Below are 7,583 nucleotides of genomic sequence, written 5' to 3'. Positions count from 1 at the left end.
GAGACCCACATAAAGGATCACTTGGACAACGAAATATGGATCCCAGGTTACAACCTATACAGATGTGACAGAGTGAACAGGCAAAAGGGGGGGGGGTTGGCCTGTACATTGCAGAGTCACTTGTTTGCACAGAACTGCTTAATGCCTCAAATGATGTAGTGGAAGTTTTAGCAGTAAAGGTCGAGAACCAAAACCTAGTCATTGTGGTAGTCTATAAGCCTCCGGATGCAACATCCCAGCAATTCCAGGAACAGCTGTTAAAAATTGACCACTGTCTGGAAAATCTTCCAGCTCCTGCACCCAACATCTTGCTCCTGGGGGATTTCAACTTAAGGCACCTAAAATGGAGGAATATAGCAAATAATATTGTTGCAGTAATAACACCAGGCGGCAGCTCTGATGAAAACTCACACTCACACGAGCTTTTAAACCTCTGCACAAAATTCAATTTAAACCAGCAAGTAATAGAGCCTACTAGACTGAAGAATACACTAGACCTCATCTTCACTAACAATGATGATCTGATAAGAAATGTCACCATATCAAAAACAATATACTCAGATCACAACATAATTGAGGTTCAGACATGTATGCGTGGAGCCCCAGACCGACATAATGAGACTAGTCACGAGGGAGCATTCACCAAATTCAACTTCAATAACAAAAACATAAAGTGGGACCAAGTAAACCAAGTCCTAACCGATATAAGCTGGGAAGATATACTAAGCAACACAGACCCCAACTTATGCCTAGAACAGATTAACTCGGTGGCACTCGATGTATGCACAAGGCTTATTCCTCGAAGAAAAAGGAGGAGTAGATGTAAAATAGAAAGAGACAGGCGCTCCCTTTACAGGCGACGGAAAAGAATAACAGAGCGGCTAAAAGAGATCAATATATCTGAAATGCGTAGGGAGACACTGGTCAGAGAAATAGCAAGCATCGAACTTAAGCTAAAAGAATCCTTTAGGAGTCAGGAATCGCAGGAAGAACTAAAAGCCATAAATGAAATCGAAAGAAACCCAAAGTATTTCTCCTATGCCAAATCAAAATCGAGAACAACGTCCAGTATTGGGCCCCTACTTAAGATGGGTCCTACACAGATGACAGCAAGGAAATGAGTGAGCTACTCAAGTCCCAATATGACTCAGTTTTTAGCAAAGCCGCTAACCAGACTGAGAGTCGAAGATCAAAATGAATTTTTTATGAGAGAGCCACAAAATTTGATTAACACAAGCCTATCCGATGTTATCCTGACGCCAAATGACTTCGAACAGGCTATAAATGACATGCCCAAGCACTCTGCCCCAGGGCCAGACTCATGGAACTCTGTGTTCATCAAGAACTGCAAGAAGCCCCTATCACGAGCCTTTTCCATCCTATGGAGAGGGAGCATGGGCACGGGGGTCGTCCCACAGTTACTAAAAACAACAGACATAGCCCCACTCCACAAAGGGGGCAGTAAAGCAACAGCAAAGAACTACAGACCAATAGCACTAACATCCCATATCATAAAAATCTTTGAAAGGGTCCTAAGAAGCAAGATCACCACCCATCTAGAAACCCATCAGTTACACAACCCAGGGCAACATGGGTTTAGAACAGGTCGCTCCTGTCTGTCTCAACTATTGGATCACTACGACAAGGTCCTAAATGCACTAGAAGACAAAAAGAATGCAGATGTAATATATACAGACTTTGCAAAAGCCTTCGACAAGTGTGACCATGGCGTAATAGCGCACAAAATGCGTGCTAAAGGAATAACAGAAAAGTCGGTCGATGGATCTATAATTTCCTCACTAACAGAACACAGAGAGTAGTCGTCAACAGAGTAAAGTCCGAGGCAGCTACGGTGAAAAGCTCTGTTCCACAAGGCACAGTACTCGCTCCCATCTTGTTCCTCATCCTCATATCCGACATAGACAAGGATGTCAGCCACAGCACCGTGTCTTCCTTTGCAGATGACACCCGAATCTGCATGACAGTGTCTTCCATTGCAGACACTGCAAGGCTCCAGGCGGACATCAACCAAATCTTTCAGTGGGCTGCAGAAAACAATATGAAGTTCAACGATGAGAAGTTTCAATTACTCAGATATGGTAAACATGAGGAAATTAAATCTTCATCAGAATACAAAACAAATTCTGGCCACAAAATAGAGCGAAACACCAACGTCAAAGACCTGGGAGTGATCATGTCGGAGGATCTCACCTTCAAGGACCATAACATTGTATCAATTGCATCTGCAAGAAAAATGACAGGATGGATAATGAGAACCTTCAAAACTAGGGAGGCCAAGCCCATGATGACACTCTTTAGGTCACTTGTTCTATCTAGGCTGGAATATTGCTGCACACTAACAGCACCTTTCAAGGCAGGTGAAATTGCTGACCTAGAAAATGTACAGAGAACTTTCACGGCGCGCATTACCTGGAGTTTACCTGGAGAGAGTTTCGGGGGTCAACGCCCCCGCGGCCCGGTCTGTGACCAGGCCTCCTGGTGGATCAGTGCCTGATCAACCAGGCTGTTGCTGCTGGCTGCACGCAAACCAACGTACGAGCCACAGCCCGGCTGATCAGGAACTGACTTTAGGTGCTTGTCCAGTGCCAGCTTGAAGACTGCCAGGGGTCTGTTGGTAATCCCCCTTATGTGTGCTGGGAGGCAGTTGAACAGTCTTGGGCCCCTGACACTTATTGTATGGTCTCTTAACGTGCTAGTGACACCCCTGCTTTTCATTGGGGGGATGGTGCATCGTCTGCCAAGTCTTTTGCTTTCGTAGTGAGTGATTTTCGTGTGCAAGTTCGGTACTAGTCCCTCTAGGATTTTCCAGGTGTATATAATCATGTATCTCTCCCTCCTGCGTTCCAGGGAATACAGGTTTCGAAACCTCAAGCGTTCCCAGTAATTGAGGTGTTTTATCTCCGTTATGCGCGCATAACGGAGATAAAACACCTCAATTACTGGGAGTGCTTGAGGTTCCTACACCTGTATTCCCTGGAACGCAGGAGGGAGAGATACATGATTATATACACCTGGAAAATCCTAGAGGGACTAGTACCGAACTTGCACACGAAAATCACTCACTACGAAAGCAAAAGACTTGGCAGACGATGCACCATCCCCCCAATGAAAAGCAAGGGTGTCACTAGCACGTTAAGAGACCATACAATAAGTGTCAGGGGCCCGAGACTGTTCAACTGCCTCCCAGCACACATAAGGGGGATTACCAACAGACCCTTGGCAGTCTTCAAGCTGGCACTGGACAAGCACCTAAAGTCAGTTCCTGATCAGCCGGGCTGTGGCTCGTACGTTGGTTTGCGTGCAGCCAGCAGCAACAGCCTGGTTGATCAGGCTCTGATCCACCAGAAGGCCTGGTCACAGACCGGGCCGCGGGGGCGTTGACCCCCGGAACTCTCTCCAGGTAAACTCCAGAGGGTGTAAGTTGGATATTGGCCTTTAGTTATTCAAGTCTGTGTGGTCTCGTCCTTTATGGATCGGGGTGACTCTTGCTATTTTGAGAACTGTAGGAAAGGTAGAGGATTCGATGGATTTGTTAAAGAGTGTTGCAATGATTGGTGATAGCACCTGTGACATTTTTTTGTATATAATGGGTGGTAAGGTATTTAAATCTCCTGTCTTGTTTTTTAGTTTGTTGATAATAAGGGAGACTTCATTTGGGTTAGTCGGAGCTAGGAACAGTGTGTTCGGGTAGTTGCCGGTGAGGTAGTCATTTGGTGGGGTATCTGAGCTTGGGGTTTTATTGGCAAGGTTTTTTCCTATAGTGGAGAAGAAATCATTGAGTCTGTTTGCTGTTTCAGTAGGTGGGCATTGGGGTTCATCTGGTTTTGTTAATTCAATTTCGCTATTTCGTGTTAACTATTTTGTTCCTAGTATTTCTGATAGGGGTTTCCAGGTCTTTTTTATGCCACCTCGTAAGTTGGATAATCTGTTCTCATAATACAATTTTTTAGCCCTTCTTATTAGGCTGGTTAGGATTGACGAGTAACGTTTTGTTTGATCTCTGGTTATGTGGCCCATTCTGTACTGTTTTTCGTATAGGTGCTTTGTATTTATGGATTTGAGGATGCTGGGTGTTAGCCAGGGACTGTTCAGTCTCTTTGCAGTCATCTGTTTAGTTTTTTTAGGGCAGTGCTTGTTATAGAGGTATTGGGTCTTTTTTAGAAAATTATTAATACATTCGTCAATATCTGTATAGATTTCTAGCTCAGTGTGCCAGTCAATGTTTGTCACTGCTGCTGTGAAGTTATTAATGGCTGCCTCATTGTGAAGTCTGAAAGTGACTTTAGTAGTGTCTAGGGGTAATTTGCCAAGGTTTGTTATGAGGAAGGTAGGGTAATGGTCTGTGGTATTATCTGTGATTATGCCTGATCTTAAGGGGGATATGGTGTTGGTCCAGATGTGGTCTAGTAGGGAAACACTAGTCTCTGTAACTCTTGTAGGTTTTGTTACTGTTGGTAGCAACATGCAGTTACTCATTGTGTTTGTGAATTCAGTAACGTGTGGGTCTTGGTCTTGTAGGAGATTTATATTGAAGTTACCTGAGAGTGGTAATTGATCTTTGTTCATGCGTGCATCAGTTATCATACTTCCTAGGTTTTCACTAAAACGGCTGATGTTTGACTGTGGTACTCTGTAGATGTTTATCACTGAGAGGTTTTTGTAGGTATTTGGATTTGAATTTAGTTATTATATATTCCCTATGTTCATCCCTTGTGCAAGTATTAGTGATACATTCTAGTTGGTCTGAGTAGTATATGGCTGTGCCACCCCCTTGTTGATCTGGCCTACAGTTGTGTTTGGCTGCGTAACCAGGAATGCCATAGACATCTGTAGTATCAGGCTTTAGCCAAGTTTCGGTGAGAGTAATGATGGACATACTGGCATGCAGGGAATTTAGTAATGCTATGAGGTCATCGTAATGTTTGCTTAAAGATCTGATATTGTAGTTAAAGAGAGTTATGTTGTTGTTGGCTCTGAGAAGTGCCTTTGATTGTTCTGCTGTGTAGTAATTACAGTTACTGTTTGATTCATTTAAGTCATTAGATAAGAGGTTGGTATCAGGATCAATGCTTGTTATCATACGATTTATAGTGAATCTCTAGTTAGAATTAAGTATAAGACAAAGTAAATATTCTAAAGCTATAAAATAGCACCTGAATTATTTTAACAAATGTAAAAAATATGAGCTAAGGTAGCTCTTTAAAGCTAAAATAAATGAGGCAATATAAAAGGGACTAAAATAATTTGTGGTGAACAAAAAAGTGGTAATCAAATAAATGAATATAATGGCAAAATAATGAACTTATTACACTTGAGCACCTGAGAATAGCACCTTGATTATTTTAACAATTATGAATATATGAACTAAGGTTGTTATATAAAGCTAAAATAAAAGAGAAAAAATATAAGGGACTAAATTAAGTAATGGTAAACAAAGTTAAAATGATAGATAGTCACTATGATATAATATTGATTTAGGAGTAAGATCTAATTTGTTATATATAATAAGTTGAGCAATATATTGTACTATAAAAAGTAAAAAAAAAATAATATGAGGTAGTTAGTACTAGTTAGCAAAAGATAGTTAAGGGCCTTGAACAATGATATAATTGAAATATACACTAATTGCACACACAATATAGTCACTTAGATATGAAAATAATCTTAGAGTAGGATTTATAATATAAACTTATAATATAAAAATACAAATTGTTCCTAAACCTGCTAATGCACTTGACGTATAGTCTAGTGATATCACTGAGTAAAAATTCCTATTGAAATACGAAAGGTGCACAATCTTGAGGAAATACGAAAAGTGTACAGTTTTGTAGAAATACGATAAACAGTGTAGAGTTGTCAGTGAACGCAACATACCTGGAGTTTACCTGGAGAGAGTTCCGGGGGTCAACGCCCCCGCGGCCCGGTCCGTGACCAGGCCTCATGGTGGATCAGGGCTTGATCAACCAGGCTGTTACTGCTGGCCGCACTCAATCCAACGTATGAACCACAGCCTGGCTGGTCAGGTACCGACTTCAGGTGCTTGTCCAGTGCCTGCTTGAAGACAGCCAGGGGTCTATTGGTAATCCCCCTTATGTATGCTGGGAAATCAGACATATGCAAATTCTATGCATTAGATATCTGCAGGCATGGAATATCTGGAAAAACAGATAGGATGTGCAACTTTGACCACCCCAGAAAATACCGTGCCCATATGACAACAGAATAATGCAACCTTCCTTCCTGTAAGCTTTTCCACCTTGAAATGTGTCACTCTTCAGCTAAGGAAAGACAATGCTGTAACTTATGTTGTCAGGCACACCATCTAAAGGGGACAAGAAGATACAGAACATCTAGACCATGGGGAAACCTGGGTAGCCACAATCACTCCAGAAAGAGTTTTTTAGTGCCATGAAGGAAAAAATGCTGGCAGGAAATGAAAGAAATCGTACACCAACTCCGATCATTTCTGGAGCGGAATCATAGTCAATGGCCTCCACTCCAAAACAACAGATATTAGTGCCTATTAAACTTCTCAAATGATGCAATTGAAGTTTTGGCAGTAAAGAGAGAGACCCAAAACCTGGTCATTGTGACTATATAAGCCTCGGGATGCAACTTCCTAACAATTCCAGGAATAGCTTTTAAAAATAGACCACTGTCTGGAAAATCTTCACATCCCTGCCCCAAACATCTTGCTCCTGGGAGATTTCAACATAAGGCACTTAAAATGGAGGAATGTAGCAAATAATGTTATAGCAGAGATAACACCAGGAGGCAGCTCAGATGAAAACTCGCACACACACGAGCTTTTAAATCTCTGCACCAAGTTCACCTTAAACCAGCAAATAATAGAGCCAACAAGATTAGAAAATACACTGGACCTCATCTTCACTAACAATGATGATCTGATACGAAATGTCACCATATCAAAAACAAAATACTCAGATTACAACATAATAGAGGTTTAGATATGTATGCGTGTAGCCCCAGACCAACAAAATGTGATCAGTCACGAGGGAGCCTTCACCAAATTCAACTTCAATAACAAAAACATAAGGTGGGACAAGTCAACCAGGTCCTAAATGATATAAACTGGGAAGCAACACGGATCCAAACCTATGTCTAGAACAAATTAACTCTGCGGCACTCGAGGTATGTTTAAGGAAAAGGAAGAGAAGATGAAAACTAGAAATTGAAAGGTGCTCTATATACTAAAAGAGGCTAAAAGAGGCCAATATATCTGTAATACGAAGGGAGGCACTGATCAGAGAAATAGCAAATATATAACCTAAGCTAAAGGAATCTTACAGGAGTAAAGAAATGCGGGAAGAACTGAAAGCCATAAATGAAATTGAAAGAATCCCCAAATATTTCTTTTCTTATTCCAAATCTAATTCGAGAACAACATCCAGTATGGGGCCGCTATTTAGACAAGATGGGTCCTATACATGTGACAGCAGGGAAATGAGTGAGCTTCTCAAGTTCCAGTATGACACGGTTTTTCGTGAGCCACTAACCAAACTGAGAGTCGAAGACCTAAATGACTTTTTTATGAACATGAC

Source organism: Cherax quadricarinatus, chromosome 18, assembly GCF_038502225.1.
Source record: "Cherax quadricarinatus isolate ZL_2023a chromosome 18, ASM3850222v1, whole genome shotgun sequence".
Lineage (NCBI taxonomy): Eukaryota > Metazoa > Arthropoda > Malacostraca > Decapoda > Parastacidae > Cherax > Cherax quadricarinatus.
The sequence above is the reverse complement of the archived record's forward strand: the minus strand, read 5'-3'. Positions refer to the sequence as shown.